The sequence below is a fragment of the Lampetra fluviatilis genome, chromosome 44 (assembly GCF_964198595.1).
Source record: "Lampetra fluviatilis chromosome 44, kcLamFluv1.1, whole genome shotgun sequence".
Classification (NCBI taxonomy): domain Eukaryota; kingdom Metazoa; phylum Chordata; class Hyperoartia; order Petromyzontiformes; family Petromyzontidae; genus Lampetra; species Lampetra fluviatilis.
Window position 1 is genome coordinate 3,044,078 of NC_136318.1, and position 25,388 is coordinate 3,069,465.

The following is a 25,388-nucleotide window of genomic DNA, read 5'->3' on the forward strand; positions in this document are numbered from 1 at the left end:
ATTATTGGGATTTTTGCACGCAGCGCTTTAATGTTTTTTTTATTTGCTGGTTTATTCCAGGATGTTTCTGTTACGCGTCGTCGCTTTAAGATGTTCTGTGTTCATATTTTGTTTTTTGCGGTTGCACCCGACTTAAGAGCCGCATGGCTCACAGGGCTATACCGAATAAATGACACTTGAAACGCGGGTCACCGCCGACTGCAACAGGAGGAAATGAACTGTGCCATACGCCGCGTGAAGATGCAAGACCCAGAAAAATCGGCGAACCATCTGATCGGAACACTCCCCTGGTCCTGCTCTAGAACATCATCACTTCTCTCGATCCCTTCAACTCCACAAAGCCACATCTCCAGACCTCCCAAGGGTCCCAAGTTTCCGCCACAAATAACACTGCACTCCATGCTGGGCTCAAATTAGAATGTGGTGCCAGAGGACACCGACGGACGGTGACACAACTGAGCGGCGGTGGTGACATGGTCGACCATTTGGCGCTTGATGCAGAGGTTTCGCGGTTCACACCCAGCGGCCGCCCTAGTTAATTACCGCGCGTTTGTTGGCCATGAAAATGGCTCAGCTGCCCCCGAGTGTCCTAAATTATGATTATTTTGGAATAATGAATTCTACCGTCAAAATTTACCAACCCTCTAACTCCCTGTGGCCGCCCGTGGGTTTGCTTTTCTACGTATCCTACTGCGAAAAGCTTCCTCTGCTACGGACTAATCTTGCCCACTGTGGTAAGGGGAGGGGAGGGGAGGCGTGGTTCTGTGCGGTGTACAGGCTGGGTACACGGGCGCACGCGCACACGACACCATACGCGCAATCGTTCTTTGACGCCACAGGTCCGCGGCCGCGGTGGTGGACGGGCAAACGCTTTCACGCTTGGGGCGGTTGGCTCACAACAATGACGCCGTCTGAACGGACCGAGGGCCGAGTTGTGTCGCTCTTCTGCATTGCGGCTCTGCTGTCCGGTGAGAAAAGCGTGACGAAAGTCCCGCTGTCACATGTGCGCACGTGATCACATCGAGTGCGCCGTTCGGGTTGTGTGCTGAAACGTGTGATTTTGAACGGGTCTGGCCCTCCGTCGGGTCAAGCCGCTAACGCACCCGCGTGGTCTCTTTGTGGCCGAGGGACGTACGGCTTCGTGCGTGCCCGCGTGCAAGCGCTACGGTTAACGTCGCGGGTGAAATAGTGCCAAAGACGCACCGCATGGCAGAAAGTGTCACAGAAGCCATGCATTAACGTGAGTCTAGAGGCCACACTGATGTTAAATTTCGATTTAAAGCTTTCGTGACTGCAGGGATTCATTTTCTTGGTTCTTTCGGTAAAGTCACGAAGAAGGGAAGTAATAAAATAATACAAATAAACCATGATATAATAATATAATTATTTTAAAATTATAAAAATAACCCTTAATATAATTATTTTATTATTTTTTATTATTTTATTACTTCCCTTCTACGTGACTTTACCGAAAGAACCAAGAAGATCACACTGATGTTGATAAGCCGCCTCAACGCTGCCCATGGTTCATGGGGAAGTTGGAAGCCGGGAGGGTTCACAGTTGCATCGGACTTGGAGTGTTTATTTTTTTACTTGAGCGTAGTTACAGTCTTCTCACCCTGTGGGCCTGCAGATCCAAGTCATCAGGCACATTTTGGCGACTTCCCAGAAGGGTTTTGGGTGACAATGAAAAAGGAGTGTGAATCCACACGTCCAGTACGAGTCGTTACATCGCCACTGAAACGGTGGTGCTGTATTTACATCCTAAACTATACTTACACTTGCATTTCATTTCAAGAGAAAAGTCACACGATGTCAAATTATTCGGATTTCGATTTAAAGCTTTCGTGACTGCAGGGATTCATCTTCTTGGTTCTTTCGGTAAAGTCACGTAGAAGGGAAGTAATAAAATAATAAAAATAAAACATAATAAAATAATTCTCACGACGTTTCGGCCACAACACAAGCAGCCGTCCTCAGGTAAAGACCAGGTCTGTCGAGGCGACAGACCTACCGAAAGAACCAAGAAAATTATTCGGATTTGTTTCCAGTTTGACAACTGGAGACCCTTTTTGAAAAATCTACTTCCGACACTTTTTTTTATATCCCAATCGTGCTCCCGGCGTCGCGCGTCAGTGAAATTAAGCCTCAAACGAATTGACTACGATGGGTTTTTTCACGTGCAGTGATGAGTGACGAGGCTGCAACCCATCAATTCACAGGGCTAGAGAGCCCGGTCTTAATCGCAGGCGGCTGTAACCTGGATTCAAACCCAGGCCCTCATTTCTCTGACCTTTGAACCACCGGGCCACCTTCTGCGACGAAACAATCTGATATTTTGTCAAGCGATCATTTCTTGGTGAGGCGTGATGGTTTCCCACATTTCATAACTTCAAGACCTTGACTGGACACTTTTATAAAACTCGTAGTTTTTTCGGTAAAGTCACGTAGGTAAAAAAATGAAATAAAAATTAATAAAAATAAAATAATTTATTAAATTAAATTTAACTTTTTTTTTTACCTACGTGACTTTACCGAAAAAAATAAGAGTATGAATCCTTGCAGTCACGAAAGCTTCAAATCTAGAATGGACACTTTTAATTTTGTCGATGAAATTCGCGACGAACAAAAAATGTACTTGGAACCTCATTTGCCTTTTAGCGTCATCTGGTCCAACACCATGTGAGACTGGGCTCTAAAAAAAAGCTGTCTCGGGTGTGGACCAATGAACTTCAAGGACAGTGCATATATTATCAGAGTTATGTTTTTTGTTTGCATTATGACTGCAGGTATTGTGGTCTATGCAAACATGACTCCTTGTAAAAAAAAGTGTCAGTTTTGTTGCCAGACAGAAGGGTAAAAAAACCCAATTATCAAAAATGTACTTCTGTGTGTGTTGTGCACGTTGAACTTATTTCGCACTATACGTAGCCAACCGTGCTAATCGGATGTAAAGTCAGTTCCGCTTTAACGCGGTAGTCGTGTTCCTGAAGAACACCGCGTTATGGAAACATCACGTTGTAATATAGGGTAAAGCACAGTCGACGATAACACGTGAGATGCGTTCGCAGGCTGAGCCAAGGTGGGTAGCGTCTAGAAGCATCCAGCAGCATCCCGTCCTGTGCCATGCTATGCCGAGGCAGCCGTTACAACCGCTTACTCCACCTCGCGTGACGTGGTTCGGTTCATTCAATCGTGTTGTAGCCAATTCGCGTTATGAAGACACGCGGCGTTGTAGGAGAACGGACTGTACCATCTACCCCACACCGAAGTGTTTATTGTAGTTTTAATCGACGGTGACCATGAGTGGATGGAAACAATCAGGCGTGACGGCCACTACGATTGCTTCCACGAACGATCAAGGCCTGACACCGCCGACTGCGACGAGAGGAAATGAACTCCATACGCTGCATGAGGATGCAAACTTGGATAAGTAACATTTATTGGGTGCATTAAGGAAGACACAAAAATGGAAATGAAAACATAAGTATATGCAAAATACAGTAAAACGTCGTTATTTCGGTATTTGATCATTGGGGATAACTTGGCACGGCTGAGCTTTCGGCATATATACAGTGTTACCAATTCGCCATGAGCCGAATTGCCGTTCCGAATGATCCAATGTCGGCACGCACGGGAAGTGACGCCGTGCACCGCGACCAAAACAACGACTCGGTCTGGTGGCGGAGCACGTGGTGGGCATCGGTGCAGACCCGTCGCTTTGGACTTTACCCTGCTTACGCACTCCGTGCAAGCCAGACCCTCTCAGAAATGTCCTCTACATCGACCTCAATAAGTAATAGAAAGGGATGTATAAATCCCTTGGTCTGCGAGACAAATCAACAGTTTTGGATATACGGTAATTTATTGCAGGGTGTGTGTGTCAATGCGTGTGGTGTGTGGGTGGCTTAAGCACAGCAAGTTGGCACAGTAGGGGGCACAGGTGGTGCATCAGCCAGTCGTCTCAGTCGTCTCAGTCAGTCAACCCGTGGCACCTGCTGGGTCTGCCCCGTGACCTCCTGCCAGCGGGCGTTCGACAATTCACGTGGCCTCAAGGTGCACATAGCCTGGCACAAGCGTCGTGGTGACGTCACCGCAACTTAATGGCGAATGGCGGTTGTTGTTGTTGTTGTTGGTGTGTGAAGAGTTTGGAAATCTTTTTTTTTATTGGGGCAGGAGGCACAAGGAAGTACCATTGTACATATTTCGGAATATTGGATAAGTCGGCAAGGCCAGAGCCCCATATGTGTCGAATTAACAAGGTGTCTGATATACTGAATATAGTTAACCCATTGGCTGACGGGATAGCACTGGTTAGCCAATGGCGAGATGTTATCTCCCTCGCCTGGTGTACAAGGAGGCCGTGAGTTCGATCCCTACCCTGACGCCTGCTGTATATTTGGAGTTTGCGTGTTCTCCCCATCGTTGGGTGGAATTTTCTCCGGGTGCTACAGTGTTTCCCTCCACATTTAGAAACAACACGCATTTAAACATTTTGCCTGCTATAATTTCCACGTGATGATAAGCCACTTCGTTGTGCTATGATTTGTAATGGACAGGTACAGATCGCTTCTTAAAAATAGCTTTTCGCTCAGTGGGCCTTACCTGGTAAAATAAAAAAAATAGTTACAGTATTGTGAACGTGAAAATGACATGCCCCTCACACCAACAGTGAACAACGCATAGTGGACTTAAATTTTCCTCTTCTTGGTTCTTTCGGTAAAGTCACGTAGAAGGGAAGTAATAAAATAATAATAAAAAAACATAATAAACATAATAATAGTGAGAATTATTTTATTATGTTTTTTTATTGTATTACTTCCCTTCTACGTGACTTTACCGAAAGAACCAAGAAGATGAATCCCTGCAGTCACGAAAGCTTTAAATCGAAAAAATGGACTTAAATTCTTTCGTAGACGAGCCAAAGGGAACGACTCAAGTGAAACCCACAGACTGGGACCCGACCAACGTTCCAAAGGTTATCCATAACAGAAGTTGTTTGGGTTAGATCGCGTAAATATGTGTCATTACACAGATATAAATGTATACACCTCTATTGTGGAAAATATACCGGTCGCGAAAGCCTACGTGTTAAACTGTTCCACAGGTTGTCATATGCCAGACGATAATTGATTAAACATATTTTTTTTCAAACACACTGCGGAGTACAGCGATCGCTCAACAAAAACATTTTCCCGATGCTTTTAAAGCAACTTGTAGGTGCGATTGAGAAAGCACGTGTGCGGTCCAGCAAAAACCCACGTGGTTATCGCAGTGTCTGCGCGCAACACTGCCACATGTTTAGCAGTGATAAGGTCCACACGGAACACCCAGTTTCTCTCAGCTGCCATCGGTCGTCGGCGTTGGGTGCGTTGTGGCTTGAAAACGCACACGCGAGATTTTGCGTGTGTTTACATTTTCAAAAATAATAATAAAAAAAAATTAGCTAGTCGCGTGACTCAGAGATGAGAACGTTCGGCTACTGCCGCGAATTTTGCATCTCGGTTCGAATCCGGGACACTACGCTCTTTAGAGCAGGACCTCACCACGACTCTCTTAAGCGTTACCCCAACGATGTGGAACTCATCATTAGACCTCCTTTGCCAGTACCAAAATATAATAATAGGGGTTTTCCCCTTTTTTTCTGGCAACAAAACTGAAACCTTTTGACAAGGATTCATGTCTGCATTAACCACAATACTTGCAGTCAAAATGCAAACAAATGTACGCATTTTGGCGTCCTCTGGTCGAGCACCAATTGGGTCGAGGCTCAAAAGAAAGCCGTCCCCTTGGTGTGGACCAATCGGTTTCAAGGACAATGCATATATTATCATAGTTTTTTTTATTTTGACTGCAAGTTTTGTGGTTAATGCAGACATGAATCCTCGTCAAAAGGTTTCAGTTTTGTTGCCAGAAAAAAGGGGAAAACGCACACGCTGCGAGCCTCGGTGTGTTTGGGAGGGAGTTGCAAGTCTCCATATTTTCTCGTGGCTTTTAATTAAACATGACTTGATTGTCTTTGCATTTTATTTTAGTGTGCAGTGTTTTGATATACCCACTTGAGTGGAGGTGATATTACAGTTAAAATAAATAGCTTGAAAACAATTCTAGACTGCGTTGACAAAAAAACACCGTCAAAGTGAATACTAAACAAAAAGGTGTCAGTTTTGTTGCCAGATAAAAGGGTACAAAACCAATTATCATATTTTCTACTGGCAAATGAGGTTCCAATGGTGGAATTACCCCGGTCGATTCTATTGTCACGTAAAGCTTGCAATGCCACACTTCCCCCCGTCGTAATTAACAATCATTATCTGCCACAGTCAAACAAATAAAAAATAAATGCTTGGCACAACCGTTCCTTCTAAGTTGTCGTGGGATGGCCGTGTATTCCTAATCTGACTGCGGAGGCAGCAAGCTTGAATTTCTTTCCTGTGTCCAAATCCTTCTTTAACTCTGACGAAATGTCACCAAATTGAGCGAAGCTTCCGTCATATCTGGGATGGATCACCCCAGTTTCCGCCTCACTGGACTTCATTTACAAACAAAACAACAACAACAAGAGCCATATTTGTTGGAAAAATGTTTTTAAACCTCAAAATTTCAAGAGCCGCAACGCACCGTGCTCGATACGAGGGACGGCGGCGGGCCTCAAACACATTCCTGCCGAGGGAGCTGGTAGAAACATTGGGTTCCTCGGTCAATGGCCAGGGTCAACGGCAGCGTGGTGTATTCCGCAAATATTCCCGACTGTGAGGGCGGGCACAAGCCGGCGTGAGTAGGTTAAACGTTGAGTTTTATAAGGGCACCACGGGATGACCAGCCCCTCCCCACCCAGCCCCACCCCTCCCACCCCCCACCCAGCCCGTCCCCACCCTCCCCACCCAGCCCCTCCCCACCCTCCCCACCCAGCCCCTCCCCACCCTCCCCTCCTCACCCAGCCCCACCCTCCCCACCCAGCCCCTCCCCACCCTTTCCACCCAGCCCCTCCCCACCCAGCCCACCCTCCTCTCCCCATCCAGCCCCTCCCCACCATCCCGTCCCCACCCAGCCCCTCCCTCCCCATCCAGCCCCTCCCTGCACGACGGACACAATAATCCCCTGTGGGCTGGTGTAACCAGGAGGTTCCTACCAGTATAAACGACATCACGAAGCTGGTCCTTAAAGAGGCGCCGCATGTTGCTCCGGAAGCCACAGGTTGCCCGACCTCTGAATTTCAGGGTGACTGATGATGCAACACTTGCGGATTCACTCTAGTGACTCGCTCACCGGCAGTCGGTCGCCGACTCGTCGCTCTTCTATCGCTGCAATGACGAAATCGGCAAAAAAAAACCGCTCCAAAGGCTGTAACCAGGTCCAGCGATCGGCACCCATGTGCGTGACAAAAAAAAGTTGCAATGCTTGATTTCAGCGTTAAATATTTGATACGGTACATTGTACACTACATACGACTTAATCAATGGAAATACTGCACGTGTATATACACCACCCCATGATGCAGTCTTCGAGATTGGAGTGGTAAGTACGGTTCAGTAATTTTCCATTCTTGCATAACCCGTTTTGCAATTTTTTTTGCACATTCTTGCATAACGTAATGTTATGCAAGAATGTGCAAACATTTTGCTATTTTAAATAGTGATGACGTAGTGATTATCTGCCGTTTGTCAAACTCCGACGCCTCCGGTGAGAAAAGCGTGCCCACGTCCTCGGTTGCGCCGGAGTGAAGAATTAGAAAAATAAAATACCAACGTGTGGTTTTGGCACTGCGATAACAAATAACAGCCACTTTATTCAATAACAGCCAGCCATGTTGCAGGCGCGGGTGGGTTGATTCTAGGAACTTGAATTGTGAGAAGAGACAAGACGTTGGGAAATGAGTGACAAACAGTTACTCACCAGTGACTCACGGCCTACCCGTACCCGTACCCGGCCGCACCAGGGTCGCAAACGGGGTATCGGGTAGGGTACGGGTATCGGGTACCCGGTTGCGACCTCTGGTGCTGGCACGGGCGCGCACATTACGGCCACGTGAACGTCACGGCACCGCACGAAAGGGGGCGTCTTGGCGCACACTGGGAGCGCCTCGCGCTGACGTCTCGTCTCCAATATTCGGAGGGGCACCCCCCGTGGCAGCTGGCCGCGCGCAGCGAAAACCAGCTCAGCACCGGCCCCGTCTGTCAGTAAGGGGGGGGGGGGGGGCAGGCAGGGCGGGGGGGGGGGCAACGATTATAATGTGTAATCCCAATTGAGTAACTGACTAGTGGTGTTCTTTGGTTCTTTCGGTAAAGGCACGTAGGTATGAAATTAAAGAAATCGCGACGTTTCGATTGCAACACAAGCAATCATCATCAGGTGGGAAAACCACAGCAATAATTTTTGTTGCTGAAGTGGGAGAGAGAGAGTTGCCGTGGTAAGAGGTTATATAGGTAAGAAAGGGGGGAGGGGCAAGGGGGGAGAGAGAAGGGGTGGGTGTGGTTTTCCCACCTGATGATGATTGCTTGTGTTGGAATCGAAACGTCGTGATTTATTTTATTTTTCTACCTACGTGACTTTACCGAAATAACCAAATAGTATGAATTCCTGCAGTCACGAAAGCTTCAAATCTAGATTGACTATCCGTAGTTGTGCCCATTGATATATGCCGTGGCGTGGTGAATTTAAGATAATGTCCTTGCTGTGTGAAATGCCTGTACGTCTCTCTCTCTCTCTATGTATCTCTGTGATATCTGTCTCTGCTTATATGTCTGTCTGTGTGTCTCTGCTTCTGTGTTTTATCTCTCTCTCAAATTTTGCATTCTCAGGAAGAACGTAATCAATCAGGTAGGGTGTTGACTGTTATGTTATCCGACTCTCTGTTGTATTACATTACATTTCTAAGTATACTAGATTTGTGTTTCTATTTAATTTATACCTGATGATGATTGCTTGTGTTGCAATCGAAACGTCGTATGCTAGTATTTAATTTATTATTTTCTCTTTATACGTGACTTTACCGAAAGAACCAAAGAGTATGGATTCCTGCAGTCACGAAAGCTTCAAATCTAGATTTACTCTCCGTAGTTGTGCCCATTGATATATGCCGCGGCGTGGTGAATTTAAGACAATGTCCCTGCTCTTCTTAGTGATTAATCCCATATCTGCATTTCCCATAAATATGCTAAATTACTCTTGATATGCAAATTATTTTGTCAAGGCGCTCTTCAACCCAGCTTAAATATACGCTGCCAAGCCTGGTGATGTTCATTCAGACGCTGTCTTCCCGACAGACCTGTTCTTCACCTGAGGACGGCTGCTTGCGTTGTGGCCGAAACGTCGTGAGAATTATTTTATTATGTTTTATTTTTATTCTTTTATTATTTCCCTTCTACGTGACTTTACCGAAAGAACCAAGAAGATGAATCCCTGCAGTCACGAAAGCTTTAAATCGAAATGTCCTTGCTGTGTGAAATGCCTGTCGATTGCAGCAACTGCGGCAGTCCAGCTCTGCCAAGGTGACCATACACCCGTGAGCGCAACTCTGGGAGGCAGCGTCGCCTTCCCCGCGAATCGTTCAATCGACGAAATCGACCAGGTGCATCTCGTCTATATCGAAACTGGCAAAGAATTTGTTGTTTTTTCTTGGGACAAAAACGAGAACATATCGTCGCGCGGGGACCGGCAGAAGTACGCTTTCGAGAATGCGACGTTGCACATTCAAAATATAGCCGCCAACGACACTGGAGTTTACGAATTTGTAGTCGATGTTTTACACAACGACAATATTCACAAACACCGTTGGTGCTTCAGGCTAAGTATTGCTGGTAAGTACAAAGACAAAGATCCCCCGTGGAGCCTTAACAGACAGTCGGGGCAAGTGCTGTCAGCGAGTAGCACCTATGAAGGCCGACACGGCCCCCGAGGAGGTGGGTGGCCAGCACCACGCCCGGCCGCCTTCGTTTCCCGAGTGGCGATGTTTACACACCGCAACAGGTACTCATTTGAGGCTGAGTCTACCTAGGGGAGGCCCAGGACCGGCCGTCACAGATCGTGCCTCTCGCTCGGCACGAGGTCGAGCGAAACATAACTTTGACCGATTAAAAAACAACAAAAATACATCGGTTACTTTAGCGACGAGATAACTCGACTCTCACTGCCACCGCTGTCTTGCCACCACCGTAGGGGCAACCCCCACCCCCAGGGGGGCACCCCCCCCCCACTGCCCTTTCGACAAGTCGCTCTGACCGGCGGTGTGACGAAGCTGACGGCCAAACAGCGGTGGCACTGACACAGAGAGGGGCCGTGTACATGCAACGTCCGGCTGGACACTCTCCCTCTATTTGCGGGGAGTTTGAGCACCGCTATTCGTGGCTCCACGTGTCCGTGTCGTGTCAGTGCCGTGTGTTTGTGTGTTTCCCTTCAGTGCCTCCATCGCCACTTGACAACGATTCCTACCCCGTAGGTGGCAATGTCTCAAGAACAATGAAGCTCGCGTTCATTTCCGTGGGCGTGGTGGTTTGCGTATTGGTCATGTCCGCTGCAGGAGTCGCCTTGTACAAAAGCAGCCGCCCAGGATGCAAGATCACCAGTCAAGGTGCTTTGCGTGTTTGTGTAATGGGTTCCGGAGACACGTGTAGAGGTAACTTCTTTATTACAATACGACACTCCAACAGTCCTGATACTCTGTTACAGCCTAGGTACACAGCCTAGGTACACAGCATAGATACACTACTCTGGCTACGTTCTGGGGTCCTCCGGCTACAATTACCCTAGGGGAGGCTACCCGACCCGACCTAGCCAAGGTGCGGGTCTGGACTCTGGCTTCCTCGGAACTCGCCCTCACAAGGACGTAGAGCCGGGAGTCCCAGAGTCCCACCACTGGCCCTCACAGCGTCCCAGCGGGACGAGGGGGTCCAGGGTCCTAAGCTGGCTGGCGGGTCTTGGGTCTTGAGCTGCGACTGGCCCCGATCGGCCAGGTAGCTGCCCTTTTATGCCTCGTCCCCAACGAGGGGTGGGGTTGTGTGCGCCCCCAGATATCCCACAGAGCACACACAGCCCCCCCCCCCCCCCGTTGGTGGCGCCAAGGGGCTTAAGTGTCTGGGGTGCCTGGGATCCCAGCGCCTGGCGCCAATGGCTTATCTGCCTAGGATCCCAGAGCCCCCAGCAGCCCCTCCCCTCTTATGGCACTACATTTGCAACTTATACGGGCACGCTTGCGTCTACAGTACCTGCGTATGTTATCTCTATTCTAACGCTACGGTACAAAACGGCGAGAGAAGGGATGGTGATCGGGTAAGTGACCAAGGGGTGGAGTGAGCGAGGTGGGAGGCTGCGGTGGTGGAGGGATCGGGGCGTTAGGTGGTGCAGGTAGGGGTGGCGGAAGAGGAAAAGTCGGTGGAGGAAATAGATGGGAGCTGAGGGCAGTGCGAAAAGAGGAAAGCGATGGGAGAGAGTCGGATGCAGAGAGGGATTTTGTTGCAGTCCTGCGCCCAGTGGCACCTCCTGGCTAAAACTCCCTGCATCTTGTCCGACCTTGACAATTCTTCATTTCACCATATGACCTCCCTTCAAGATGTCGAGCGGCATCTATCTCTGTCTCTTGGCCTCCTACCGATCATCCGCTTTTCCTGATGATGATCTTTTGGCTAAACAATCGGAACAAAGATGGTCACTGCGTCGCGAGCTTTCAGAAGCGCTTCTGCGGCCGTCTGGAACGATCTTCCTTCCGATATTAGGAAGCCACTGGAGCTATGCACTTTTAAATCGAGATTGAAAACTAATTTCTTTAGAAGTGCTTTTTGTGTTAAATGTTCTGTCCTCCCCCCACAGCTCCGATTATCACGGTTGGCTACGTACAGTGTAAAGAAGTTCAATATACATGCAATCCTTCCAGAACTTCCTTCATTGAGCTTTCACCTCTGAGAATGTGACCAATCCGTAACTGTAACCTTTCTTCATCATGAGGCCTCCTTTGCCAGTACCGAAATATACTAATAGGGGGTTTCCCATTTTTTCTGGCAACAAAACTGACTACTGTTGCAAGGAATCATGTTTACATTAACCACAATACTTGCAGTCAAATGCAAACAAAAAACAATACTCTGATAATGTATGCATTGTCCTTGAAACTGATTGGTCCACACCAGAGACAGCCTTTTCTTAGAGCCTCGTCTCATATGGTGTTCGACCAGATGAAACCTGCTCTGGAGTTTCTCAATTTTCCATCCGGTGCCATATACCCACACGCATCTCAACGCGTTATTTCCAGTCCGTTTTACCTCGGATCGGCTGCAAACTGATCGGCCCGGCTGTCATGCGATGAACGTTGCTCTCAGGTGGCTAGAGCAGGTGGGGAACCTTGCCAACATGTAACGTGAAGTGATCTCAGAGGTGGCTCTACAATGTCCACTTCCGAGTCGAAATCCGCAACGGATCCTTCGTCTGCACGAAATGAGACCGACAACGCAGTCAATCCGGATGAAATTGCGAGAGAGAGAAAATAAAGTACAGAGAAAATGTACGAACGGAGGTTTGAGCGCAAACACTCCACTAGGAAGGGATGATGACCGGCGGTCGAGACTGATGCTGGAGTAGAACCCAAAGGAGGGAACTTCCATCCCAGAGATGACTTGTTCGTTCACAAGATCACGAGAGGTAGCGGTTGCTTTGGGAAGCCTTCACCCAGCAGTGGATAGATAATGTCTGCTGCTGCTGCTGCTGTTGATGAAGTACAATCATAAGAGAGGGTTGCGGTGCGTATTTTGATTTTCTGTTTGCACATAGTCACTTTAAGATGTTTTTTTGTTCATGTTTTTGTTTTTTTGTTTGTTGCAGTTGCATCCGATTCAAGAGCCGAATGGCTCACAGGGCTACACCTAATAAATGAACTTTGAACTTTGATTTAGTGTCGCCTTGTGGAAACGTTTCCCGCTTGCCGGTGAAACATCGAAGCGTGCGAATGCATAACAGGAGCGAAGGCAACTGGCTGTCTTGCTGTGTTCACAGCTGTGGAGGATGATGTCGACCTCGACACGGTGTATAGCACTATTAACGATGCCATGACTGTCGAGCACATTGAAATAAAGGAGTTTTATTCCGAAGGTAAGAACAATGATAAACTGCCAAGCAAAGACAAAGAGACCCCCCCCCCCCCGTATAGCCTTAACAGACTTGGGGCAAGTGCTGTTAGCGAGCACCTACGAAGGCCGACACGGCCACACGAGGGGGTGGTTGGCCAACACCACGCCCGACCGCCTTTGTCTCCCCAGTGGCGATGTTTGCATACCGCACCAGGTACTCATTTGAGGCTGAGTCGACCTGGGGGGGGGGGCCAGGACCGGTTCGGATAATCGCCACTGGTGTTGACCGCGAGCGGCAATCGAACCCGGGTCGCCGTGTACTTTAGCGCAATGCGCTAACCGCTACATCACTACCACTCCCCACAACTGCTAAACACACACACGCACCCGCTTAACTACTGCACTCTGGAATGACCACGTGGCTTTCACTTCCAATGTTGTGGGGGTGGGGGGGGAAGGGGGTTGTAGTTTTTGGTGGTGCCTCGATCATGGGGAGGTGATAATCCACCCAACTCAAGCTGCAGTGATATACAGCTATCGTGCTGTGACGGTTCCACCTGAAGACGGAAGCTTGTGTTGCCTCCGAAACGTCGTGATTTTTATTTTATTTTTATTTTACTTTTATTAATTTACATTTTTTTACCTACGTGACTTTACCGAAAAAACCTAAGAATATGAATCCTTGCAGTCACGAAAGCTTCAAATCTAGAATCTGCAGTGATGAGATGAACTCGTGTGTGGCTGCTGCCCAGGTGGATTGCAGGCCCCCACCCCTTACCCCCCCCCCCCCAGCCCATCGGCATTGCCGGGGTTCGGTTTGTGCGTTACATGCGGCTCACCTATTTCTACCAAAAATTCGCTCTGCTACGCGGTTTGAATTCACGCGTGCACCGGCTGTGTGGTCAGACGTGGGGCTATGTGTGTGTGTGTGTGTACCGTGGGGAGCGGTAGTGTAGCGGGTAGCGCACTTCGCTACGAACCCGGCGGCCCGAGTTCGAACCGGTCCTGGGCCTTCAATAGATCGACTCAGCCTCAAATGAATACCAGATGCAAGCGGCCAGGTGTGGTGCTGGCCACCCACCCCCCTCGTGTGCCACAGTGCCGGCCTTCGTAGGTGCTCGCTAACAACAACCTGTCCCAACAGTCCATTAAGGCTACACGAGGGGAGTCTTGATTGCGCCCTTCTTTTGGAACCCATCATCACCGACTACTACTACCGCCGCATAGAGCGAGGGTGTAACCCGCATTGCATCGCCTGACTGCGAGAGATGACCACGGCTTACGGAGGCCGTCATCCAGCAACAGATTGCTCATGACTGCTACCGCTTCTCCTAAGTGATATCTGAATTCGCCCGCCATCCCACCCATTCACCAACCCCCACTGACACGTCTGGTGAAGTATGGTCAAATAAACCCCGCCCGCCACGGGTAACGTTAAGTGGGGATAGGGGCTGGGAAGACTGTGTGACAAGAGGGCTGAATTTATGCGTTTGGCTAAATGTGTGGAAGCATCTGACACAATCGCAGGCGGCAACGGTGCGGGTGGGGATGCCTCTTGCCCCACACTTGGCGAACGAGGTGGTGCAGGGTGATAACCAAGGAGCCGATCGGCATTTAAACTCGTAAAGGGTGTAATGAGCGGAGAGAGCGGTGGTGCAACGGTTCGCAACACTGCTCTACGTGCAACCGGCGACCTGGATTCAGTTCCTGCCCACGGTCAAAATGGGTGGCGAGTGATATCCGAACCGATCCTGGGATAGCTTTTTTCCCAGTAAATATAATGTGTTTTACCCTTTCTGGCAATAAAACAGGAGTTGTGTCACGATATTCAAACACCAAATAGCAACCTTTTGCAAGGGATAAAGTTACTGCATTAACCACACACGGTACCTGTGAACATGCAAACAAAAACATGCTCTGGTAACATATACATGGTCTTTGAAACGGAATGGTCTACACCAGAGACGGCCTTCTTTAAAGAAGCCAATGCAATTATCAAACACATTCCTGCGGAGGGAGCTGGTAGGAACGTTGGGTCGCTCGGTCAATGGCCAGGGTCAACGGCGGCGTGGTGTATTCCGCAAATATGCCCGACTATGAGGGCGGGCACAAGCCGGCGTGAGTAGGTTAAACGTTGAGTTTTATAAGGGCACCACGGGGTGACCAGCCCCTCCCCACCCAGCCCCTCCCCACCCAGCCCCTCCCCACCCTCCCCTCCCTCCCCACCCAGCCCCACCCTCCCCACCCTCCCCACCCAGCCCCTCCCTGCACGACGGACGGACGGATACAATAATCTGTGGGCTGGTGGATCCAGTGAGTTCCTACCAGTATTCATATATATTATCAGAGCATGTTTGCATGTTAACCACAAGTACATGTGGTGACTGCAGACTTGATTCCTGGCAAAAGGTTTATATTTGGTGTTTGAACATCATAACACCTCCTGTTGTATTTCCACAAAGGGTAAAACACCTATACTTAATTCTAGATTTGAAGCTTTCGTGACTGCAAGTATTCATATTCTTAGGTTTTTTCGGTAAAGTCACGTAGGTAAAAAATTCTAAATTAATAAAAGTAAAATAAAAATCACGACGTTTCGGAGGCAACACAAGCTTCCGTCTTCAGGTGGAACCGTCACAGCACGCTTGCTGTAACCATTTACTTGATCACAGCAATCGTGCTGTGACGGTTCCACCTGAAGACGGAAGCTTGTGTTGCCTCGGAAACGTCGTGATTTTTATTTTATTTTTTATTTTACTTTGATTAATTTTGATTTTTTACCTACGTGACTTTACCTAAAAAACCTAAGAATATGAATACACCTATACTTAGTTTTCATGATCCTGGACTAACCTCCATCCACTCCACCGGCCGGCACTGTCCAGAGTGGTCAAGTATGGTGAAGTAAACCGAATGACAGAAGGATAATCTTGATTTTTGTCTTGTTTTTTTTACAGTCTTTCAGGCTAAAACGAAATCGCCTTATGAATATGCACATGTAGACGGAGACGTAATCAGGAATGCGCCTCCTGTGAACAGTGCAGGTAAGTTCGCCACCCACTGTGTGCACTTACACACAGACACGCACCGCATTCATTACTACCGACGTGGAGATACTCGTACCAGTCCCATCTGACACTCGCGGGACAACACCACGCAGCATAACACCACACCTCGTCAACCCTTTAAATCGCTGTAGTAAACCTCTTCATCTGCACGATGTTCAAACGATTTAAACAACAACAACACACGCACAATGGTGCACCACTCACCAATCACACCGCTGGGTGGACAGAGCTGGCGGTGGTGGTAGGGGGTGGGGTAGTGGTGGTAGGGGGTGGGGTGGTAGGGGGTGGGGTGGTGGTGGTAGGGGGTGGGGTGGTGGTAGGGTGGTGGTGGTAGGGGGTGGGGTGGTGGGGGTGGTGGTGGTGGTGGCGGTGGGGGTGGTGGTGATAGGGGGTGGGGTGGTGGTGGTGGTAGGGGGTGGGGTGGTGGTGGTAGGGGGTGGTGGTGGTAGGTGGTGGTGGGGGTGGTGGTGGCGGTGGTGGTGGTCCCTACGAGAGAGAGAGCGAGGCTCTACCTCGGTAAACAACAACCACCACCACAACCACCACCACCACAACAACCACCACAACGTAAAAAAAAAAGATACATTACATTGCATCGTACGCACGGAGCAGCCCTGCAGCTGCTCGGAATCGGAATCTGTCCTTAGGCTGGATAAATCCGAAGAGCCGTGAAGCTCTTTGTTGCACATGTCCAATAGAGTTTGCTCTCAACCGCCGCTGGTGGAAGGGCCTCCGCTGCGTGGAAAGTTTAACAGAGCTCCTCTCCGGGGAAATTTGGCCTACTCTTCCATACTGGCCAGGCAATCCTGGAAGAGGCGGGAGCAGCCACAGAAATCTGTATTTTATTGATATTTAGCAACTGCAATAAAAACAAATACACGGAGTGTTGTATTGTTGCAATCATTAACGTGTAGGGCTTGAGCATAGTTCGCAATCGCGACGGGGGAAGCGTTGACGGGCAGCAGTGGACACCCCCCCCCCCCCGCCGTATTAACCACTAACAGTACTCGTGGTTCACATGCAAACAAAAGTGCTCTGATAATTCACTATGTAACACAATTTTTGTTCCTGGGTAGTAAAAGTGTTATTTCCTAATTGCGTATGCCTGAAAAGTAAAGAAAATGGCTATTATTACCCACAAACTTTGCTTTTGTGACCCGGACAGTGATATTTGAAATTTTACTATTTGCAATGAGAAAACGGGCGAATTTGTGTCTTTTCGTTCATATAAAGTCAGAAAAAAAACAAGATATGAATTAAAATTAACATGTATCTATACTAAAGTAATACAAAAATTACTACAAAAGATTTAGAAGTGAGTAGTTTTTCGGGATTTACGATACTGTAAATCACATTCACGAATCAGCCCCCAAATGTAGTCTCCCATCATGTTCTCGTTATACTGTCCTTGGTAGCGGCGTTCAAAGTCCAGTATATCCTGGTGGAAGCGCTCGCCTTGCTCCTCCGAGTACGCTCCCAAGTTCTCCTTGAATGTATCAAGATGAGCATCAAGGATGTGGACTTTGAGGGACATCATTCTCACCAGAGTCTCAACCAGCTCCACATAGTTTTCGAGCTTGTGATTGCCCAGGAAGCCACAAAACACTGCGACAAAGCTGTTCCAAGCCGCTTTCTCCTTACTAGTGAGCTTCTTGGGGAATTCATGGCACTCCAGGATCTCCTTTATCTGTGGTCCGACGAAGACACCGGCTTTGACCTTTGCCTAAGCCAGCTTAGGGAAGAAGTCTTGAAGGTACTTGAAGGCTGCCGACTCCTTATCTTTGGATATTGCAGTAAAGCTTGCGACTGGTTTCAGGCCCTTCGTCTAGGTGTGATGGCCAGACTCCTGTGTATGACGATATAATGCCACAGATCAACTTGCAGAGCGACGACAACGCCTTCACCCAAGCCGGTAAGGGACCAATCGCGCACGGCACGGACATGCGGGGCGGACACGACGGACTTGTGCCGTCACGGACGCCGATGTAGCAAACGGCAGTTCCATTATTTCGGACAATTTGGATGTTTTATAGCGGCGGTTCTCAACCCTTATTGCCTTTATCCAACGCGGCGTTACGAACGGCGTTTGTGTCACGCTGTGTGTTTGATGCGGTACGGGAGGATGTGGAGCTGAGTGGACTTGTTGACGACTGGTACTAGCGGTGTCAAGATCGGCCTCTATGGAGGAGGCTCGTGAAATACGCTGCTGGGCAGCTGGAAGCAGGCGCCCTCCAACAACAACTGAGGGCAGAGGAGCGACGCTCACAACAACGAGCGGAGCGCTGGGCGGCTGAAATACAGCAAGTTGGCACAGCAGGGGGTACAGCTGGTGCATCTACCAGTCATCTCGGTCAGCCAACCCATGCAACCTGCTGGGTCTGTCCCGTGACCTCCTGTCAGCGAGCATTCGACACTTCACGTGGTAGCCTCAAAGTGCACCTGGCCTGGCACAGGCGCCGTGGTGACGTCACCGTCACTTAGTGGCGAATGGCGGCTGTGTTGGTTTTGGTTTATTTAGATATTTCGCCGGCAATGTGGCGCTTTCGTTTCCACCGCGCACGTTTGAAATTCCTCCTGCACGGTGTCCATGCTGCAGCCCGGGGCCCTTCCCCGACAGGCTAAAGGTGTTCCCGGCACAGAGGGGCAGGGCACCCTTGGGGTTGAGCACCGCTGCTTTAAATCCTGCCAAACGTTCCCCTTGGGTTGCCTTAACGTCTATTTTCACGATAAAAATGACTTGTGGTGATAATAATAATTAAAAATAACGCGAAGCTTCTTCTTGGTTCTTTCGGTAAAGTCACGTAGAATGGAAATAATAAAATAATAAAAATAAAACATAATAAAATAATATAATATAAAATAATATAATAATATAATAAAATAATTGTTTCCATTCTACGTGACTTTACCGAAAGAACCAAGAAGATGAATCCCTGCAGTCACGAAAGCTTTAAATCGAAACGCGAAGCTTGCCTACCAGATTTTAACATTTTTGCATTCCCCCTCCTCCTCCTACCCCCTTACATTTTAAGAGTCGCCGTACGCTGTCGCAGTGGACTGCCTGAGCCCAGAGGATTCCACGATGGATGTGGTCGCGGTCAAAGGAACGTCACAGTCCTGAGTGTCCGCTAACGGCTGCCAATAGCTCGCATCGGTACCCGCCGAGAGTAGCAAATCGTTCGGCAATCACTCGATAATCCCACTGCCTCCCTCTGCCCCCCCCCCAACTCGTTTCAAATGGTCATCACATAAATCGCCATCGTTGGTCGCAGTGAATAAATTGGAACCACTAAAGCGATGCCATCCCATGTGGTGGCCGACGAGTGATGAGATACCAATATGGTCTGGGGGCATGTGGACCCACACGGCCTAGGACCCCGTGGCTTGGGACCCCATGGACCACAGGCTAGAACAGACGCGGTCGATTCCAAGTCCGGCGCAACGTGAGCGATGCGTAACCCCGGTCTCGATGCCAATCCTGAAGACGATGTCGTGGGTGCGTGGGATCCCTTTCGACGGTGCAACGTCGCATGTGTCCAACTCGCAAGGCGCCGGGGGTTTTTGGCGGATGTTGTGAGATGGTCGGATATGTTGACATTTGTAGGCGACGGTGGTTGAACCACCCGCACGCACGTAGGTGACTGGACAAAGTTGAAGCGCCTCACTGCTTTAAACATGGGGAAATGCTTTTCTGTACTGTACTTTTAACGGAACACATACGTCAACAACACTGTGAGCTCTAAAGGAAAAGTATATAATAGGCGACGTTTTGGGCAATGGATGGCCCCTCTTCATAGTACATAAACGACATTGAAAAAGGGTCATCACCTGAACCGTCGCCTTGTGAATTTTTTTTTATAGCCAGTGTTGTTGAGTTGCTTTCGTTGAATTTGTGCACCACTCAACCCAGCAGCCATCACCAGATGATGTGTTCAACGTATGTTTATGTTGAACTTCTTTCGCACCGTACATCGCCAACCGTGCTAATTGAAGGTGTGGGGGAAGGACAACAAACTAAACACAATAAGTAATATTGAAAAAATACTTTTTTTTAAACACGCTTTTTATGAAATGTACTCGTAATGGAAGAACTCCATGACTCCAGGAAGTGGCCCCGAAGCTTGCCATAACGTAAGGGGACCGTGGCCAATTACAGCCAACGTCAGTTGAGCGTGGACAATTAAGATCAAGCCGAAACATAACATATGAAAAATAATGTTTTTAAAACATATGCTTTCTTATTTTTTTTTTATGATAGAATATAGTGTTGTCATCAGTATGACATAAGTATACCAAGTTTGCAGTCGATACCACATTGGGAAGTGGGTAAAAATTGAGTTACAAGATTTGAGGAAACAACGACAACAACAACAGACAGAGTGAGTTAAATAAAAGCGTGTAAAAAGTAGTTCGAAAGAAATGAGTTTTCAATCTAGATTTAAAAGTGCATAGCTCCAGTGGCTTCCTAATATCGAAGGGAAGAGCGTTCCAGACGGCCACAGAAGCGCATCTGATAGCACGCTATTCAGTGACCGTCTTTGCTCGATGGCCAGCCAAAATCCACTGCGAGGATGACCGGAGTTCACGTGACGAGATAAGCGATGTATTGTTCATTTGTGGCAAGCACTTTGTGTGTAATGAGTGCGACCAAACGATGCATTCGTTCAGCAACCGGAAGCCAATGCAATTCGGCGAGCACTGGACCGGCGTGGTCGGACCTTGCACTACCCGACACGACCACGTGCCAGTCCGGGCGATGATCTGTCCAAAGAGTCACAGTCCCCTGGCTCTAATTCACAAATCACCGAGCGTATCATGCGAGGGTCAATACATGGGTTGATCTCACAATCCATGCAAGCTAAACACACCCCCACGGTAGCGCGTATGAGCAACGCACCTTGAGCAGGTGACGTGCCAACGTATTGTATCTATTGAGATAAGCTCACACGTGGATGCTGTGGTTAAATTTTTTTTGTTATTATACATACGCACTTTCTTACATCTATGCACAGCGTATATGGGAAAATACCACGTGCTGATCCCATATTTAATTAGGGGCCATCCATAAATGACGTCACGCGATTTTTGACGATTTTTGATCCCCCCCCCTCGTCACACGGCATCACAAGAAGTCAGACCCCCCCCCCCCTCAAATATGATGTCACAAAGCTCTGCCCCCCCCCCGCCCTAAAAAATAAAACATGCTTCAAATCGCTTTAAACTATTGTCATTGTAGTGCGTATTTAGTGTGGCGCTGCACTCTGTTGTAAGAGAAAACATTGATTAAAAAGTATATTTAATTAAGTAGAACGTGTTGCCTATATTTATTTAAAGTTGCGCATTTTGATGTGACGTCACATTTCTCAAACCACCTCCCCCTTCTCGTCACACATTGTCACAAATGTCTGACCCCCCCCCCCCCACTAGGTACGTGACGTCATTTATGGACGACCCCTAAACAGTATTGACAGGTTCGCCTTTTGGGGCTAAAACGTTACTCACCTTTTGACGCGGGTGTCTGTGGGGAAAAACGACGACCGTTTAACGAGTTTCGCTTACCGAGCAATTTTCGCGGAACTTATCGCGCTCGTTAAGCGAGGCACGCCTGCATTAGTGTTGTTGTTGAATGAACTTGAGCGTCCTCTCTGAGAGGGTGCGCATACCCCGAATCAACAACACTTCCCACCTGCCCATTGTCCGTGTTGTATCTTTGTTTATTTACCGATCCAAGAAACGCCAGGAGGGGGGGGGGGGCAGTCGTATAGTGGTGAGCGCGGTGGTGTTCGTGCACCCGGCGAACCGAGTTGGGATTCCCGATCACGATCAAGAACTCGGTCGACTTTATCCTCAAATGAGTACCTGGTTCGGTGTGTCTACGTCAGCACCGGGGAGACAAAGGCGGACGGGCGAGGTGATAGCCAACCACCCCCTCGTGTGCCGTGCCTGCCTTCAGAGGTACTCGCTAACAGCACTTACCCCAAAAGTCTGTTAAAGGCTATACGGGGCATCTTTGTCTTTGCTATTCCACGATACGCCAGGCGGACGTGTGTGTGTTTGCTTGACTCACGGTGTGGCCCGTTCTTTATTACGACATCACAGCAAGTAGGCTGTGTAATGGATTGACGAATCAGTCAATGTGCTGCGGAGAAGGGCCGTTGCCCGAAACGTCGCCTATGATATACGCAGATTACAACTGCACTTGGTGCTTGACCGTAGCTCAATACGCGGCGCCGTCTTGCTTCGCAGAGGACGTGAGAGATCCCCGTGACGTCGTTCGCAAGAGTGGGCCACGCCGTGTGTCGGCGCCGTGGTCCAAATGTGGCCAACTTTGAAATGAAAACGAAGAATTTACCACCGCATAAAAGACTCAATTGTGGCATCGCACACGGGAGCAACCATCGCCCACCACTCCCATCCCCAAACTGCTAAAAACCTTCCAGGTCTCTCTTGAAAATCAGTAACGAGACTGCGAGGCTTTCTTGGGTTAAGCAAGCAATACAAACGCTTTTTTCTTTACTCATTGGTTCTTTCGGTAATGTCACGTATGTAGAAATAAAATAAATCACAAATAAAATATAATTAGAAAAAATCACGTTTCGAACGCAACACAAGCGCTCATCGTCATGCGTTCGAAACGTCGTTATTTATTCGAATTATATTTTATTTGTGATTTATTTAAAAAAAATTTATTTCGACATACGTGACTACCGAAAGAACCAATGGGTATAGTAATTCCTGCAGTCACGAAAGCTTCAATTCTAGATTTGTTTTCTTTTCAAGGCCACGGTGGTTTGAACAACAAAAAATGTGGAGTGTTTTTTCGTGCTCACGCGCCACCGCAGAGGGCAACAGCAGCAGCGAGAATCACCAAATGCATCCGTCTCTCGGCGTATATTCAACCCTACGGCTGCGTCTCATGGCAAAATGTTCACGAGCGAAAAGACCGAAGTCTGAGGTCTGCTGCTGGCGAGAGAGCTTCAGGAGAGAGAGTTCGTGTAGGTTGGCTGTTCCTCCTCAATTGAAAGAGCGCAAGACTACAGTGGGGTTTTGAGTTGTACGCCTTTTGGCGTCATCTGGTCCAACACCAATGGAGACTAGGCTCTAAGAAAAGCTGTCTCGGGTGTGGACCAATCAACTTCAAGGACAGTGCATATCATTACCATTATCAGAGTTGTTTCTTTTTGTTTGCATTTTGACTGCTTGTGTTGCGGTTATTGCAAACATGATTCCTTGTATAAAGGTGTCAGTTTTGTACCAGTTTAAAGGGTAAAAACCTACTACTACAGTGGGGTATTTACAAACTATATTGGTCCATACTTTCGTTTGCTGGCTTGTGCCTTTAATGTTGACGTTATAAGGTCGAACTCGTTCCACACAGAGTGCCTGCCGCAAATTCACCACGACACCCTCGCCGATCTCGTCAAGAAGCATAAACGATCACGCGAACTCCGCTCGTCATCCTCGCAGTCGCGGCTTTTGGGCTGGCCGTCGAACAAAAGACGGTGGTCACCGCATCTGCGTTCCAGACGGACGGAACAGTGGCTTCCGATGTTAGGATGATCCGTGGCAAATGCTTCCGATGTTAAGAAGCCACTGGCAGCTGTGCACTTTTCAATCAGCTCGATTGAAAACTCATCCCGTTAAAACTGCTTTTTGTCATGAGACTTCATTTGCCAGTAGCAAAATATAATAGGGTTTTTTACCCTTTTATCTGGCACAAATCTGACACCTTTTTACAAGGGATCATGTTTGTCTCTGATGTGGACCAAAAGCTGTCTCTGGTGAGGACCAATCAATTTCAAGGACAGTGCATACATTATCAGAGTGCTGTTTTTTGTTTGCATTTGACCGCAGGTATCGTGGTCAATGCAAACATGATCCCTTGTAAAAATGTGTCAGTTTTGTACAAGATAAAAGGGTAAAAAACCTATCATTAGAACTGCTTTATGTGTTTAGTTTATTGTCCTTCTCCCGCGCCTCCGATGAGCGTGGCTGGATACGTACGGTGCGAAAGAAGTTATACATACAATGTTCCACGTGTGAAGGAGAGACGTGCATTTATGATCCGTGGCAAAGGATTCTCAAGCAGTGCCCTCTACCGGTGTCTGGTGGCTACTGGACATTCCACGTTACCACTTCCCTCTCAGGCGAGAATTTGTGCCGTAACCTCCACCCCCTCAATCCTTTCACGTTACACAGGCGGCTCGCAACTCGATGCCTGCCCCTAATAAACATCCTTGTCAGACGGCTCATTCACAAGGCGGGTCGTCCACACTCGCTGCTGCTGCGAGGACGTAACAAACCCACCCTAAATTTCGATTCAAAACTTTCGTGACTGCAGGGATTCATCTTCTTGGTTCTTTCGGTAGTCACGTAGAATGGAAATAAAACATAATAAAATAATTCTCACGACGTTTCGGCCACAACGCAAGCAGCCGTCCTCAGGTGGAGAGCAGGTGTGTCGAGAAGACAGAGTCTGAATGACACGCCCCAGGCTTGTTTTCTCGACAGACCTGTTCTCCACCTGAGGACGGCTGCTTGCGTTGTGGCCGAAACGTCGTGAGAATTATTTTATTATGTTTTATTTTTTTACTTATTTAATTTTTTCCATTCTACGTGACTTTACCGAAAGAACCAAGAAGACAAACCCACCCTGTTGAACCCCGTGAAATCAGCCTCCTCAGCGCAGTAAATACGCCAAGCGCTAGCGCCATCTATCGGCAGAAGTTAGGTTTTAAATGCATACATTGAGTCGGGGATTTATTATTTTGTCATCGGCTGTGACGATACCAATCGTAATGTTTACGTTTTCCTGCTCCGCTTTGTCCTGAGTTACAATCTTACGCATGAAAAATTTATAATAGGTTTCCCCCTCTCTGGCAAGCACATTCCTGCGGAGGGAGCTGGTAGGAACGTTGGGTTGCTCGGTCAATGGCCAGGGTCAACGGCGGCGTGGTGTATTCCGCAAATATGCCCGACTGTGAGGGCTGGCACAAGCCGGCGTGAGTAGGTTAAACGTTGGGTTTTATAAGGGCACCACGGGGTGACCAGACCCTCTCCACCCAGCCCCACCCCTGCCATTTTTGGATTCACGACGGACGGACGGACACAATAATCCCCTGTGGGCTGGTGTAACCAGGTTTCTACCAGTATAAAACATGTGTTAAGATGTTCAAACACCAAATAGAAACCTTTTGCAAGGAATCGTGTCTGCACTAACTACACGTACTTGTGGTGAACATGCAAACAAAACATGCTCTGATAA

At 48.3% G+C, this 25,388-nt stretch overlaps 1 long non-coding RNA gene across 2 annotated transcripts; it reads left to right on the plus strand.

Annotated features, from left to right (window-relative positions):
• The first annotated feature begins 849 nt into the window (after positions 1 to 849).
• Positions 850 to 10,539, plus strand: LOC144947251 (uncharacterized). Of its 2 annotated transcripts, none has more exons than XR_013640020.1 (3): positions 850 to 968; positions 9,465 to 9,571; positions 10,439 to 10,539. It is a non-coding gene; the product is annotated as an uncharacterized LOC144947251 (long non-coding RNA). The 2 variants fall into 2 exon arrangements; XR_013640019.1 differs by lacking the exon at positions 10,439 to 10,539 and adding an exon at positions 10,400 to 10,419.
• The last annotated feature ends 14,849 nt before the right edge of the window (positions 10,540 to 25,388 follow it).